General features: G+C 37.9%; 1 long non-coding RNA gene across 1 annotated transcript; it reads right to left on the reverse strand.

Moving 5' to 3' along the window:
• Positions 1-7,309: 7,309 nt before the first annotated feature.
• On the reverse strand, positions 7,310-9,770 carry LOC141298703 (uncharacterized). Its single transcript, XR_012341621.1, has 3 exons — positions 9,684-9,770; positions 9,316-9,405; positions 7,310-8,410 (listed from the first exon to the last, which is right to left on the reverse strand). It is a non-coding gene; the product is annotated as an uncharacterized lncRNA (long non-coding RNA).
• Between the last annotated feature and the right edge of the window lie 5,859 nt (positions 9,771-15,629).

Here is a 15,629-nt window from a genome sequence, read left to right on the forward strand (position 1 = left end):
TCAGACACTAAGTGGCACCGAAATGAGGCACCGAAATTCACGTTGTGTTTCGGTCCGGTACATTTATTAACACACAGCAGTGCAGAAGTGAGCTGGATGGTGGATCAGGTGAGTAAGAGGTTCACAGGCGGATGGATTGGATATGTAGCTCGGTGATAGATGACTGATAGGTTTTCCTTTTGCAGGAGGACTGGAAAGCGAGCTGTGAAGACCACGCTGGTGTGGCGATGGAGTGCAGAGCTTATGGCACACACCCACGCTTGTTCGCTTGGGAACTGGACAGGAGGATCTGTACAGAAGACTTAGAAGAAGATCAAGGGACAGGTAAGTAACAACAGGTAAGTCACTTTTACCGAAGACGTAGGAATGGATTGGAAGCGTCCGCTGAAGAGAGAGCATCCGTTTGAGTCCGTTCAGTAGAGACGAGCCTGGACCTAGAGTGGAGTGAGAGGAGTGCTTATGTAGGATGTGACTTGATTGATGACAGGTGCAGGTGATTGTCAGACAGGTGCTCGTGATAATCGGTGATGAATGGAGTGAGGAACCTGGCCAACACGTGACATCATGTAAGCTAATGAGTTTAACTGAGTTTAATCATTGGTCACAGGGAGAAGGCCCATCAGTTGAGGAGGATGAGGAGACTGTGTCTGTATGTTCAAGGAGGCCTGAGGTAGTCACAGATTCCATGCGATACTGTGTTGAATATTAAAAAGTGTATTTGTGTGATAAAACGATCATAATGTGTTTTCAGGATGCTGACACTGTTCTAGAGCCCTCTCAGTCTGGGACCACATGTGACAAAGTGAGTATTAAGAAATGAAAACAATGTGCCAAGAGTATTCAATGAAATAACTTAAATCTATGTTGCTAAAGAACCCAGAAAACATAAAAGGAGTGTAAAAACGCTTCCTCCTTAAACAAATGAAAGCGATTGATATCGACATCCAGTATAAAAAACTGAAGACGAGGAAGTTGGAGCTGGTAATTCAACAACAGCTACAGAAAAATGCAAGTAGAACTACCATTTTTAAAAAAAGGAAAAAATAAAATAAAAATACCTTTTTGATCACTTTCCACAACATTTATTTGTGTGTTTTCACCCCTAACAGGCAGATTCACTCTGAATAAAGACAAATCACATTAACCCTGCTGAAAAAACCAGCATATGCTGGTTAGGTATGTTTTGGTGCTGGGATGCTGGTTTTAGCTGGTATATGCTGGTCCTTTGCTGGTTTATGCTGGTCCCTTGCTGGTTTTTGCTGGTTTATGCTGGTCATGTTGCTGGTTAATGCTGGTCCTTTGCTGGTTTATGCTGGTCCTTGACCAGCAACATGACCAGCATAAACCAGCAAAGGACCAGCATTAACCAGCAAGGGACCAGCATAAACCAGCAAAGGACCAGCATAAACCAGCTAAAACCAGCATCCCAGCACCAAAACATACCTAACCAGCATGTGCTGTTTTTTTCAGCAGGGAATACTTTGACTTCTGTGTGTTTGTTCAACTAAGGAGAAAGTTGAGGGGCCAGTGGAAAATTTTAAAGGCTACACATGGTTATGACCATATTAAGCAAAATAATTATTTGCATATGTGTCTCGTATAAGTCTGCCTGTTTCGTTTTCTTCCAATACTGCTTCATTGCCCCAGTCTTCCTCTTCAACAATCCTTGGTTGCCTCTCTCTCCTCATACAAGCAATGTTATGTAGCACTACACATGCAACTACAATGTCACATGCCCTAGGTGGAGTCTCTCTGAGGTGCTTCAGGCACTGGAACCTTGACTTTATCAGCCAAAATATAACCATCTCTATACGACCTCTTGTGCGTGCATGGGCAATGTTGTAGCGGTGCTAGGGCTGCTCAATAAATCGAAATTAAATTGAAATCGAGATTAATCGGAAGCTGCGATTGTCATGCATATCTTTTAGTGAAGCACGGTGATCTGTGATCTCCATTTTCTATGGATCTGTGATCAGTAGGGATGGGAAGATTCCCCGATTCACTCGGTGCATCGGTTTAAAAAGTTAACGATGCGATGCATCGGTTTAAAAAGTGCGCATCGGATACAAATTGGCATTTGTATCGCGATGCATCGTTTCTAACATATCTGCATCGGTAAATCCCGATTTATTTCTTTATAATTATTAGTAGACATACAATACTTTTATTATTTAGAAAGTGAAAAATATTGTTTGATTGTTTTCTCCCCTCTGAACTGTTTCTCAAGCACGTCTCCCTTCACTGCTGCGTGAATGAGGTAGCCTTTCACAACACTACAGAGACCGGGGCGTGTCCAGAAAGTCACATAGAGCAGGGATTCTCAACCGGTGGACCGTGAGATGGCTTAAATTAATTAAATTTTATCCTAAAATTGTTAAAGCACGGCCTCTTTCGTGTTCTGTGATTGATTGCTTTGGACTCGGCGCAGCAAGCCTCATCGCATACAGACTGAACGGCGGCTCAAAACTTTCAACCGCGGCACGCAAACATCATCAGAGACCTGCAAGGGACTGATTTTTTAGTCCCGCTCCTGCAGAAATGTATGTTATTTTGTCCCACTCCCACCAGCAAAAGCCCACATAAAAGTAACCTATACCCCCGCGGAAAAACGGGTCTCTACTTCATCTCTTGACTGCATGAAACAAACCCTCGCACTAATGTAAAACTAAGACGATCAGAGTAACAATGACACTCTTGCATATTGGAGTCTAGGCACGCATAAGTCCGCTGTTAATTCATGAACTAGTCATGCTTTCGGGGCTCTGATCCATAGTATTTTTTTTTGTGAAATTTCAAAATATTTGCATAGTTGTCAAAATGAATGTCTTGTGAATGTTTTATAATGGATGCTCACCCATAGAGGTGGATCTTGTAAGGGTCAGTGGTGTTTATGCACATATGAGCACCAGCATCAACAGATATAGTATGAATTTGCTGTAATTTTCATTTGTATGTTCATTTTATGATGGATACAAACAGTAGATATTAGGTCAATCCAGCAGTAAATCTTCATCCGAAGGGCAGAGGGCGCTCTGTGTCTCGGAAACGCCAAAAACACCTGAAGGAGAAACCTAGAGCAGCAGCTAAATAAACGGAAGATCCAAACTCAGTAACTGACCAAACTCACCAATTAAACACACAAGTTTTGAACATTTCTTAGTGTATTTATACCTTATAATTTCTTACATTTATTAGTAAAGTACATTTCCTTATTTATTTATTTATTTAAAAAAAAAAATTATTAAAGGGGTCATGCGGTGCCACATGCACTTTTACAAGCTGTTTGAACTGAAATGTGTGTTAGGAGTGTGTGTACACAACCACCCTAGAATGACAAAGATCCAAAGACCCAGTAGTTTTCTTTTAATTAAATAAAATAATTTGCCTCTTCTCATATCAAGCCATTGTCAGATGCCTGTTGTTATTGTGTTACAAGAGGCAGAGGCCGCTCCTGCCATAGTTGATAGATAGTGTTTTAGCATAGACCCGCCCCGAGTGAAAACTGACAGCACTGAGGGAATATGACTGCCGATCTACCTAAATGGGTTCATGTTTACACGAATCATTTCTCACCATACTGCTTTATAAACGAGGGTCAGTATAAAGCTTAGTTTTGTAACGCTAGGGGGTGGTTTCCCGGACCAAGATTAAATTAAGACAGGAGTAGGCCTTAATCTAGAATAGTTAATCATGTTTTAAAAAATGGCTTTCTGAAACACAGATTAAGTACAGATTACTAACACCTGGACTATGGAGTCCTCAACTAAAATACACTCGATTAATTTAATACCACCTGTGCAAATCAGGATTAGCTAGATTGAGGTTGCCTATAAAACATGGAATGAACCAAGAAAAGGTTAAAATTGTATGCAACTGAGAAGCAAATGGCAATGGAAGTTGAAATGAGAGTACGATCAAAGAACTTTTCTGAACATGAGAAAAGTCTTTTAAAGCAAATAGTTTCGCGACATCCTGTTATCGAAGATAAACTGCACACATCAGCTGTTGAATCAAAGAAAAGGAATGCCTGGACATCTATTTGTAATGAATTTAATGCAAATGAACACACATCTACAAGAACAATACAACAACTTCAGGTAAGAATCATTAGTTTTATTATGGCTTTTTAAAATCACTGTTGTATTTATAATAGTTATTTAATACAGGTGTTGTGGAAAAATATCAAAATAAACCTCAGACTTAAGACTGGCGGAGGACCTGCAAATAAAGACTGTGATGTGTTGGATGAGTTACTGACAGGAATACTTGAGAATCAGCAACCTTTGGAGAACATACCAGATGATGACCATCTGGACAGTTCAGATGATGGATCACATGCACCTATATTATTTGAATTTGATTTTGGCTTTTGTTTCTCTCCTCTCAAACTTCTATTTGCTTCTGTTATATGATGTGAAACATTTTCCCATTTAATCTGTATTTATTTGACCATATATGAACTGTTCATGTTTCAAGGAGAAGGTCAAAACAGAACTTAAGAATTGGAAAACAGCTTACCCTCCACATCCTCAGAAGCAAGGGTGGCAATATCTGCCAGTACTGGTAACCAGAAGAAAAGACTCACTGTTCATGAAAAGTTGTCTAATGATTTTCATGAACATAAATTGAAGTATCTTAAGGAGGAGCATGAAATGAAGATGAAGATACTACAAGTAGAACTGGAGATAAAGATGAAGGAGAGAGAGATGCAACAGGCTCAAATGTCACATCAGTACATGAATCTGTGAAATAAATATTGTTTTATTAAGAAAAGATGGATGTTGTGGTGGTTTCAGAAACATACCATACCAAAAAGTTGTACACTTTTAACAAATATTTGGTTTTATTATTACATGTATCCGAACTGAACAGATGGTTTAAAGTTAAATTATGTAAACAGATCTATTTAAAGTGGCACAATGCAAAAGCATCCCTGTATGCAAGTCCTTCTCTGTGGTTTGTAAATGGTGGCACATCTGGATTGTCATCCTCTTCTATTGGGGGATCTGGGCATCTATGTAATAAAATCACTGTCAAAAATAATCGTACGTAATTCAAAGCATTTGTGTGTAATTTTAATTTACTCATGCGTAATTTAAAACTATTGTATGTAATTATGTTTTTTGTCAGACTTGGATTACAAAATCTACGGCCACGACAGTTTACAGATACGAGATTTTCTGTGTTTGTTAGAATACAACTCCAAAATTTACGACTAGGACAGTTCACAGACACAACACTTGTTTCACAACACCTGTGTTACAAGCACGACATGCGAATTACGACCACGAAGTACGGTGTGCGAAATGACTGTCAAAAATACGTCATCACGTTCCCAGGCATTACTATCCGAATGAAGATTAATCGATTCCCCGAGCCGCGCATGCGCCCCGTCACCGTTTTAAACCATAGATGTGTATACTGACTAGGGCTGTGTCCAAATTCAGGGTCTACATCCTTCGGAGGACTCATTTGAAGGATGTTACGTAACAGCGCCGCGACGAAGGCTGTCCAAATTCATAGGATCCTTCAAATGCGGCCCCCAAATACGTCCTCCTTTTCCCCGAATTTGAAGGATGGGTCTAGTGGATCCTTTCCCGTCCTACCTATCCCATAATTCCTTTCGGCAGAGCGCTTCCAGAATTTTCAAATAATGGCGGACGAAGCAAGCGGTAGTAATGATGGAAGTTTTAAAAAAAAAATGGCGTTTCAAAAAATATTTTTTTACAGCGGTTGTCTAGTTAGGCATTTGGTTTTAGCGTTCAGCTTATTTTTTTTACATTTGTATGTATATATGTTAAAAAACATCACTTTCGTAAACTAGCTTCTTTCTTACTGCCTGTGTGAATATCCCCTTACACACAGCTAATTTCTTGTTAGTGATTGAAGATGTTTTTAACGCTTTTAGGGATGAAAGTGTAGTTATTTTGTTTTGTGCAGTACAGATAACCTTACTTCTTGCTTAGCGCTGTCACGGTTGCTAGGCGACAGGATATGAGCAACGGGGAAGGGAGGGAACTGAAAGAAGGGTAGGCTGTCCAAATTCACTGACACCTACTTCCAGGTTTTGCGGTCTTCGGAGGACCCCTCCTCCTTCAACCTGGTAGGAAGGATCCTAAGGAGGATGCAGACCCTGAATTTGGACACAGCCTAGATGTCGCCTCTGACGCTGCTGTCCATAGGAACGATGCGGGGGATTCTTGGGTCGGGGGAAGCCGCGTCTACTCTGCATTAGTTAACATTGGCAGAGAACTATCAACGATTAAAATCACCTTAATTTGCTTAATTTTCAACCGATTTTCAAGCCGTTTGGTTTATTATAAATGTCAGATATATATTTATGATAGAACATAGATTAATTAATTGTTTTACTTATGATATAAGTAAAATAATTAATTAATCTATGTTCTATCATAAATATGTGATATATCATATACAATACTTAGACACACCTACATAACTAATTAATTTGTTCTACAATGCACAAAACAATTACAAGGATGCTGATAGTGATATGAAAAAAACATGAATAATATAAAATAAAGTATATATAAAAAAATAAATAAATAGAGCAAAATTTAAATTAATAAAGGCATGAGTTAAACAAAGCAAAAAACAAAAAACAATTATGGACTTCCTGACCAACAGAACTCAGAATGTTAGGATGGGAAACCTGACATCTGCATCTAGGCAGAAATTTTTGCTTTTGTAGAATTCTGTTTGTTTTCTCTCAACAACATTGCTCACTTCAATCTCAGCTCCTACCTGAGGCCCTGATGGAGTTGAAAAACAATTCCAAGTGGTCTTGGCTAAAGCGGTATGTGCACACATATCGCTGTCCCTCAAGTAGCTCTGGTATCATCATGGTGGAGGAGTTGATGTTGATAACAAAACAGGTCACAGATAGATACCTTTAAAATAAAGAAAAGAGACTTCAATATTCCAACATTGACTACACTGTAAAAAGTTTGCTGTAAATTTTACAGTAACTTACTGGCAGCTGGATGCCAGTAAGTTACTGTAAAAATGTTTACAGTATTATTACTGTAAGTGCATTTACAGTACTAAAAGACCTTTACTGTAATTTCATTTACACTATTTTTATTGTCATTTCATTTACAGCATTTTTACTGTATCTTCAATTACAGTATTTTTACTGTATTTTCAATTACAGTATCAGTACTATAGAGTTTATTTTCATTTATTTTAAACTTTTTTTACCTGTAAAAACAATCCAATTGTCGTATAGCACTGTATTTTAAGATTTTTACCACCCCAACCCCATAAAAATCACAATAACTCATAAGCATTAGTTCTGATAATATTCTTTTTATTTGTTGAACATTTTCTTTTTAAAAGTACAAATTACAAATGTTGACCTCTAGGATACAGCAGAAAAAAGGGCATCACCACAGTCCTCTGGAGACTTTGTATCATGGCAAACATACACATACTGAAAAGCAAAAATAAGTAAGTACACTACCAGTCAAAAGTTTTTGAACACTAAGATTTTTTTAAAGAATTCTCTTCTGCACACCAAGCCTGCATTAATTTGATCCAAATTACAGCAAAAGCAATACAATTGTGATAAATTATATAAATGAACTGCTATTTGAATATATTTTACAATTTAATTTATTCCTTTGATCAAAGCTAAATTTTCAGCATCATTACTCGTCTTCAGTATCACATGATCCTTCAGAAATCATTCTAGTATGCTGATAAACATGTTTTATTTAATTTTTAAATTTTTCAGGATTCTTTGATGAATAGAAAGATATTATTTAGCAAGGATGACTTAAATTGATTAAAAGTGATGATAAAGACATTCATAATGTTACAAACTATTTCTATTTCAGATAAATGCTGTTTATCTGAACCTTCTATTCATCAAAGAAACCTGAAAAAAATCTACTTCACTGTTTTTAGCATTATATTAATCTCAGCAACATCATAATAATAGTTTTTGAGCAGAAAATCAGATAATTAGAATGATTACTGAAGGATCATGTGACTGCAGTAATGATCCTAAAAATTCAGCTTTGAATTAATGACATTTTAAAATATATTCAAAAAGAAAACGGCTCAAAAGTGTACTGTTTTTGCTGTACTTTGGATCAAATAAATGCAGGCTTAGTGAGCAGAAGAGACCTACTTTAAAAACATTTAAAATCTTACTGTTCAAAAGCTTTCTCTGGTAGTGTAAATAAAATAAAATCATACAGTAAAAATGAGTTTGTGTTGTGTTAAATTTTAGTAATTTTGAGTCAAAGTTGACAAGCTCTCTGATGAGAAACAGCAGAATGGGATTCAGGCTGATGCTTGTTGTTTGCACCCTCTTTGCAGAAGTCCATCTGATCTGTGACTGTCAATGCATTTGCTGCCACAAAGGTTGACTGTCTGAACGAACCTGCAAGCACAAGAAAAAAAAAAGATTTTTTTAAAGCAGTGTTTATAGAATTTGCCTCAACTGTCGAACTTGATGCTGTATGCATTTTTTTATTTTTATTATATACTACATATGAACGCTGTAGTAAGAAAAAAAACTGAAGAAACTTTTTATTGAAATTTTTTATAAAGAATTTTATGAATGGGCCAGTGAATCACTGATTCAAGGTGTTTAAAAAAGGTAAATTCATTCAGTAATTAAACACTGCTGTGTGCAGAGACGCAAGACATGGCTTTGTTTAAAACCGTTTTTACTAAATGGAGCACTAAGACAATATTTTCTTCATGATTTAAATGACTTAATATTACATTCTTGTTTATCTAATTTTGTTGCCCTGACACTTAGTAAAGTCTGCCACAGACCATGCTAAATGCTAACTAATCTGTTCATATAAACATTCTAAACGTGTGTTTCCTAGAAAGTCTGTGCATATAATAAGCCTACTACGATTAAAAAAAAATCTCTATTTGTTGCTTTACAGTAACAATAATCTAAATTTGACAGATGGTAAGATTGCTATTATGAATTTAAAGGTTACAGTAAGGTAAAGACACCTGAAGCAGCTGCATTTTGCTGTTTAAATGCTGGTTTAATAGAAATAATTTTAATGCGCATGCAAACTCAATCTTGATGTGACAAGACATGGTAATAAAAAACATTCCCAGGGGGGTGTTCCATAAAACAAGTTTACCAAATAAAGCCTGACTTATTTGGTAAACTTGTTTTATGGAACACCCCCAGGAAATGAATACCTTACGAAATACAATAAATAACAATATAAATACAATATAACTTGCTTAGGATAAAAGCATCTGAAAAATGCATGAATGTAAATGCAATGTAAAACAAATTGTGTTTTGGGTTACCTGATTCTGCATGTCTGTAAAATGGACAGCTGGCTGTATGATGATTCTGCATCTGATGGTCAGCATCCAGTTAGTGCTTGGAGAAATCTCCTGTAACAGACAGTGTCACAACACCCTTTTAGTGTTACTATAGTTTATGATCAGAAAAGACAACTACTGTACAGTAATAAAATTTACATTTTTAATAAAATAAGCATTTATCATATTTATTAGCAAAACTTGCTATATTAATATATTGCTAGCTCGTTACTCTCTTTAAAAAGTTAACCTGTTCTGCAAGTCAGTGGAGAACAGCAGCCTGTGGCTAATTTGGCTAATTTAGTAACGTTAACATTAACTTAGTTAAATTGATGAAAGGGGAAGCTCACCTGTTGTTTGCACCGCCACGACGGCAATCACCAGAAAAGACTCTAATACACCTCCGATGCAGACGACATGACCACGAGACCACAAACTTGAAAATAAAACACAAAAGATGCAGTTAACCGCGGTGTTCAGTTTTACCTCAGTGTTTCATGTTAGCGCGCTGTTTATGTCACGTCTGTCACTGAAGGGACCGTCTATAAAGTTACATACGACATTCATACACACATTTCTTACTTAAACATCATTTGAAGAGAATTACCTTGCTAGCTATAAAGAGGCAGCGTTTAAAAGATATTATGCTGCTCTGTGACTAACGTTAAGTTTGTCAACTTCGGCTTACTGACATTATTAGCTTACCAGTTCATGTTATCGTCGATACTATGGCAGTCATTCACAGAAGAAGATCCAAAATACACCTCCGCGCTCCGACGTTACAGACGACATCCAGACCAGAAACTTGAAAATAACAAACAAAAGAAGGGCTTGAAAATACAGTTTAAAATCTCCACAGAAACAGTGGTGTTGCTTAACGCACTTTACCTCAGTATTTCACCTCAGTTTGCTGTTAAGCTTGAGTAAGGGCTCGTCAGACGAACTAACTTGCATTAAAGGGCAGCCGAATATACAAACGTGTTTCTCAGTTTAAATAAAGTTTATTTCGACTAATATAGGTCACCTTAATTTACTCACCAGTCCATGTTTTCACCGTTATGGCGGCGCCCCGGCCGTCAGTCAGAAAAAAAAAAGGCTACCGACATGAAAAACACGATGAATATTGTTAGTTTGCTGTTAACAAGTGAAAACAAATTAAAATTGTTCAGTTTTTCATAAAACAGAAATAATATACTAACCTTTTTGTCGAGTTATTGATGCAACATTTCTCTTTTGTCCTTTTTACCGCCACTTCCTCTCAACAGGAGAAAAAAAAATCTCCCTTGCCATTGGTCAATTTTTCGCGGGCAAGTTCACTACTGTAAACGGATTTACAGTAGTGGAGAATTACAGTAGTGATCATATATTTTCCCATAATCCTTTGCAGTTTACAGTAAAATACTGTATATACATTTTACAGTATCTTACTGTAGATATTACAGTAAAATACTGTTCAAATTACAAAAATCGGTTACAGTGTATATGAAACCATAAACTTAGTTTGTTAATATTTACTTTAAATATTGTAAATAGCATTGCATTATTTGAACTGGAACATACCAGGTTAAGTGAGACAAATTAAAGGAGAAAATGATCTAAATGTAATGTCAGGTCAGAGTGCGTTTTAGTGACTGAAGCTCTTACCACTCCCTACACCAACAAACCTCCTCTTAGTCAGTGTGATGCATTGTTAAAATGTCTTGCAGTGCATGTGAAATCTCTCTACTCATTTATCCAAGTTTTCCCTTTAATTTCTCATCCATCTGAGCATGTAAAATGTAGGCTTTGCAATGTGACCTTGTTGAGAATATTTGTAAAAAGTCACAAGAACACTGAGTAGAAGGATAGAAGCCAGAGAAAGATAGCAAAGAGGTAGACCTATTGATGTGGAATGTGTCAGGTTCTCAGAGACTTTGCTTGGTAAATAAGAAAAACATGCTGAAGTGTTGTGAAATACATGGAGACTGTTTTTTATAGGCTTTATAGACAGATGAGTTGAGAGTGGCTCTTGAAGGACCAGCACTCTTTCCTGTTTATCCTCCAGAATCTGGCAAAACCTACTGCCAGATTCTGGAGAATATATTTTTGAAAGAGTGCTACAAGAGGATGTGGGGCTGGTCCTTCAAGAGACTAAATGGTTTCTGATGGTTTCATATCTAATTCTTAACATTAATTCTTACTTTTTTTGCAATTAATATGCATTTTTTTCTCATCCACCTGTTTTTTCTGACAATGCAGACGCAACAAGCGTTTTTCTGTCCGGTGGTCATGCCTTAACTTTGCAAATTCCAGTATTGCATTAGTATTGCATCCTTCTCATGGGCATTTAAAAGTTTTTGACTTTTCAGTCTGAGGTAAATCTCTTTTTTGGCTCATTTTATCTGTAAAAGAAAATGTGCCTAATAATTCTGCACATCCTGAATATAAGGAGTTTTTCACTTACAGCCTTCATGGGCAATTGTATATCACTTATAAATAACGAATAGTAGTTATTAAGATTGACGTGGTTTGGAATTGGTCAAATGTGCTTGGAAAAAAAAAATATGTCCACAATATCAATGTGCCTAATAATTATGCAGACAGTGTATATTCCAGTGAACACTGATATTACATGACCCATGTATTACAGTGTATGTACACAGCTGTTAGTAAGTCAACACTGAAAATTGCTAATTCTTTTATGTAGGCCTACCTCATCACGCTACAGGCTGCAGTAACCTCCTAAATACCTATATTCTTGAAGCACCTACATCTAAAGTTACTCTGTGAGCTAATCTTACTTACTATATTTAACCTGTCTCTGTAATATATCGCCTCACTGTTATTAGTGATAACTAACAATTAAACATGTCCGAATTTGGAAGAAAAAAACAACTTACCTGAGAGGATGAGTGCGCACCTGGTTGCTGGTCCGCCATTTTTGCGCCACTGGTTTAAAACGGTGACGGGGCGCATGCGCGGCTCGGGGAATCGATTAATCTTCATTTGGATAGTAATGCCTGGGAACGTGATGACGTATTTTTGACAGTCATTTCGCACACCGTACTTCGTGGTCGTAATTCGCATGTCGTGCTTGTAACACAGGTGTTGTTAAAACAAGTGTGTCTGTGAACTGTCATAGTCGTAAATTTGGGAGTTGTATTCTAACAAACACAGAAAATCTCGTATCTGTACACTGTCGTGGCTGTAGATTTTGGAATCCAATTCTGACAAAAAACATAATTACATACAATAGTTTTAAATTACGCACAAGTAAATTAAAATTACACACAAATGCTTTGAATTACATACGACAGTGATTTTATTCCATAGGCATCCCTGCTTTTTTAGGTAGTTGTGAAGAACAGCTGTTGCAATGATGACAGTACAGCATCTACTTGGTTTGAATCTGAGTGTTTTCCTAAGGCACTGAAAACGACTCTTCCAAACACCAAAATGCGCTCGACTAAACCCCTTGTGCGCATATGAGTCTGGTTGTAGCACAGTTGTTCAGCTGTTGTTGGGTGCAAGAATGGCGTAAACAAGAAATCCTTCTGAGCAAACCCACTGTCACCAAGCAAAATTCCATTGTGATATCTTCTTTCAAATTGAGTATACAGAGATGAGTTGAGGAAAATTCGGGAATAATGAGTACCTTTCCACCGTGCAACAATGTTTGAAAACTCTAACTGGGGAGTGCATACACCTCGGACATTTATGGAAAACCAGTTCTTTCGATTCCTGTATTCCTCAGCATCTGGAGTAGAGGGACGCTTAATGGGAATATGGGTTCCATCTATGCAACCTATGACTCCTGGGAAATTTCCATATTCATAGAATAGTACCTTGTAGTTAGCCTGGGTTCTAGCATCAGGGAAGTTTATGTAATGTGCTTTTAATTCACAAATGGCCCTGCACACTCTGTGAATGACTTTACACACTGTTGGTTCACTGACACCACATAAATCCCCAGTTTCTCGATGCCAAGAACCTTAAAGTTAAGAGCACCTGGAGACAAACTGGAATAGGCTGTCCTCTTTAGGCCGGGACACACCAACCCGACGCCAACCAACTAGTGCCGAGGAAAGCCGACCGTCTTGTCGGCTCTAGTCGGCTGCGTCTGCGGGCGTCTGGGCAATTAAACTGAGCTCGAACACACCGAACTGACGAAAGCCGACTGCAAACTAGAAGGTGCTTTCTGCGCATACGTGAGGAGATATACCGTGGCGTACCTGCAGATGGCAGTAGTCTGTATTTTCATTCCAAGAAGAGAACCCGGAAGAACCGCTGCACGGTTTGCATAGTGTTTTCCGTTATGTCGTACAGCGCTGACCTGTCTTGGATCAAATTGATCAGCTCGCCTTCAATAGCTTCGTTCCACACAGCCATAGTTGGTTTCGAATTGCGAAATGATGACAGCAAGCCGATTCCCTCTTGACTCTTTTCTTTGCTTGTCACTTCACGTTCAAGTCCTCCACGCGCTCTGATTCGGTGTCTGAACAGCCAATCAGAGCGCTCTCTTTACCAGACGGCCCCGACAAGCCCGACGCCGATTCAACATGTCGAATCGGGCAAACTTTGGCCGACGCGAGCCCGACGAAAGTCGACGAGAGCCGACGTGCGTAACACACCGAATCGACGCGCTTCACCGACGCCCACCAACTGCCCGACAAGGCCAGACGGCCGATCGTCGGCTTGGTGTGTCCCGGCCTTTTGGGTCACAGATGAAAGCCTGGGTTCTAAGAGTGAAATTATCTCCACTGCATTTACTTTATGCATGCGGAAACGATCTCGAAAACTTATTAAGTGAATTTAGTCCTGAAGTTGCTCTAGTCTTCCACCAGGAAATTAGCCTATTAAATTCTGGACTAGACTATGTCTTAGACTTTTTAAAACCCTGACAGAGAAAGCACATTTCTGTTAGTCTGGTTTAAATGGCCATTTTAGTCTAGGACTAGGCTTAATCTTGGTCCGGGAAACCACCCCTAGATGGTTTAAAACGGTGTCTGTCAATGATTAAGATGTAACCTTAACCGCAACTGCAAATGAGTAAAGACTATAACACTCACATTTATGTATTTCAATATAAGGACGGAGTAAGATATTTTAATCGATCACTTTTTTGCTCTTGTTCAATCAGCTATGCAAACACACAGCGTTAGTCTCTTTACCACAGTAAACACAGTAAACACACCGCGTTCGTCTATTTACCACAGTAAACACATCGCGTTCGGATCTCTCAGTACTCTACCCTGCCAGTACGTTACAGATAAAGATAAATCAAAGTGACAATAAGTTTACTAACCATTCAGACACGTCCAGTATAAGCCATAATACGCCTTATTCAGCCCGCTGCCATTTTGAATCGAAAACGAGGCTGTGAGGGATAGCAGTCCAGCAGCGCCCACTGTGGCGCATTGTTTGCGTACCGGGATGTAGATCGTATAGCCGTAAAATAATAGGTCATTTCACATTTTTCCACAGGACAAAGCGCTCCAGAAAACGTGGACTGATCGACAGGACATATAACCTAACTTTCAGGTAACAATATTGCATTTATTTAAGAAAATGACTGTGGAAACTAGCCGGTTGGCTAATTGCTAATTTATAATGCGAGCATGTTTATCTTCCTTTAAACGTTTACGCAGAGCTAACATGTGATGTATTACTACAACAACTAAACTAAATAGATTACAAAGAACACAAGAGTGCTCAACATTTTACTCAGGATTGTTTTTCAAAAACACTGACTGGAATTAGGACGCTTAAGGAGGGTTCAGCTCCGTCTGTGTTTACCTGGACTCTAAGACCTCACGAAAAGAAAACCTTGCGATTGTAAATGAAAAAGATATTCTTTTTAAATGATGTTTTAAAGATCAACATGTTTAATAGTTTGTGTTAAAAGCCTGCAGTTAACGTTAGATCGTAAGCCTCTTTCAGACAACATGTTAAGTCATACAAAAAACAGTGGGTTGAAAGTTTATTTTTATGCAAAGAGATCAAAAGATAACAATTATTTATTAGTTTGCCATGTAGTGTTTGATGTCAACCCCTTTTAAAATCGCTAAATGATATTCAGAACATTATTTTTTTGTTTCTGTCTTGCTTTAGACAAGGAAAATGTCATGTTTATCGTAATTTCATAATAAAGGTCGGGAAGACGCTTATGACCTAGCTGCAGGCTCTTAACACAAACCATTAAGCATTTTAATCTATATAACATCATTTGAAAAACTCTATGTAAGCGTTTAAAGGAAGATAAACATGCTCCCATTAGAAATTAGCAGTCTTTCCACAGTCATTTTCTCAAAAAAAAA

This window comes from Garra rufa, chromosome 23 (genome assembly GCF_049309525.1).
Source record: "Garra rufa chromosome 23, GarRuf1.0, whole genome shotgun sequence".
Lineage (NCBI taxonomy): Eukaryota > Metazoa > Chordata > Actinopteri > Cypriniformes > Cyprinidae > Garra > Garra rufa.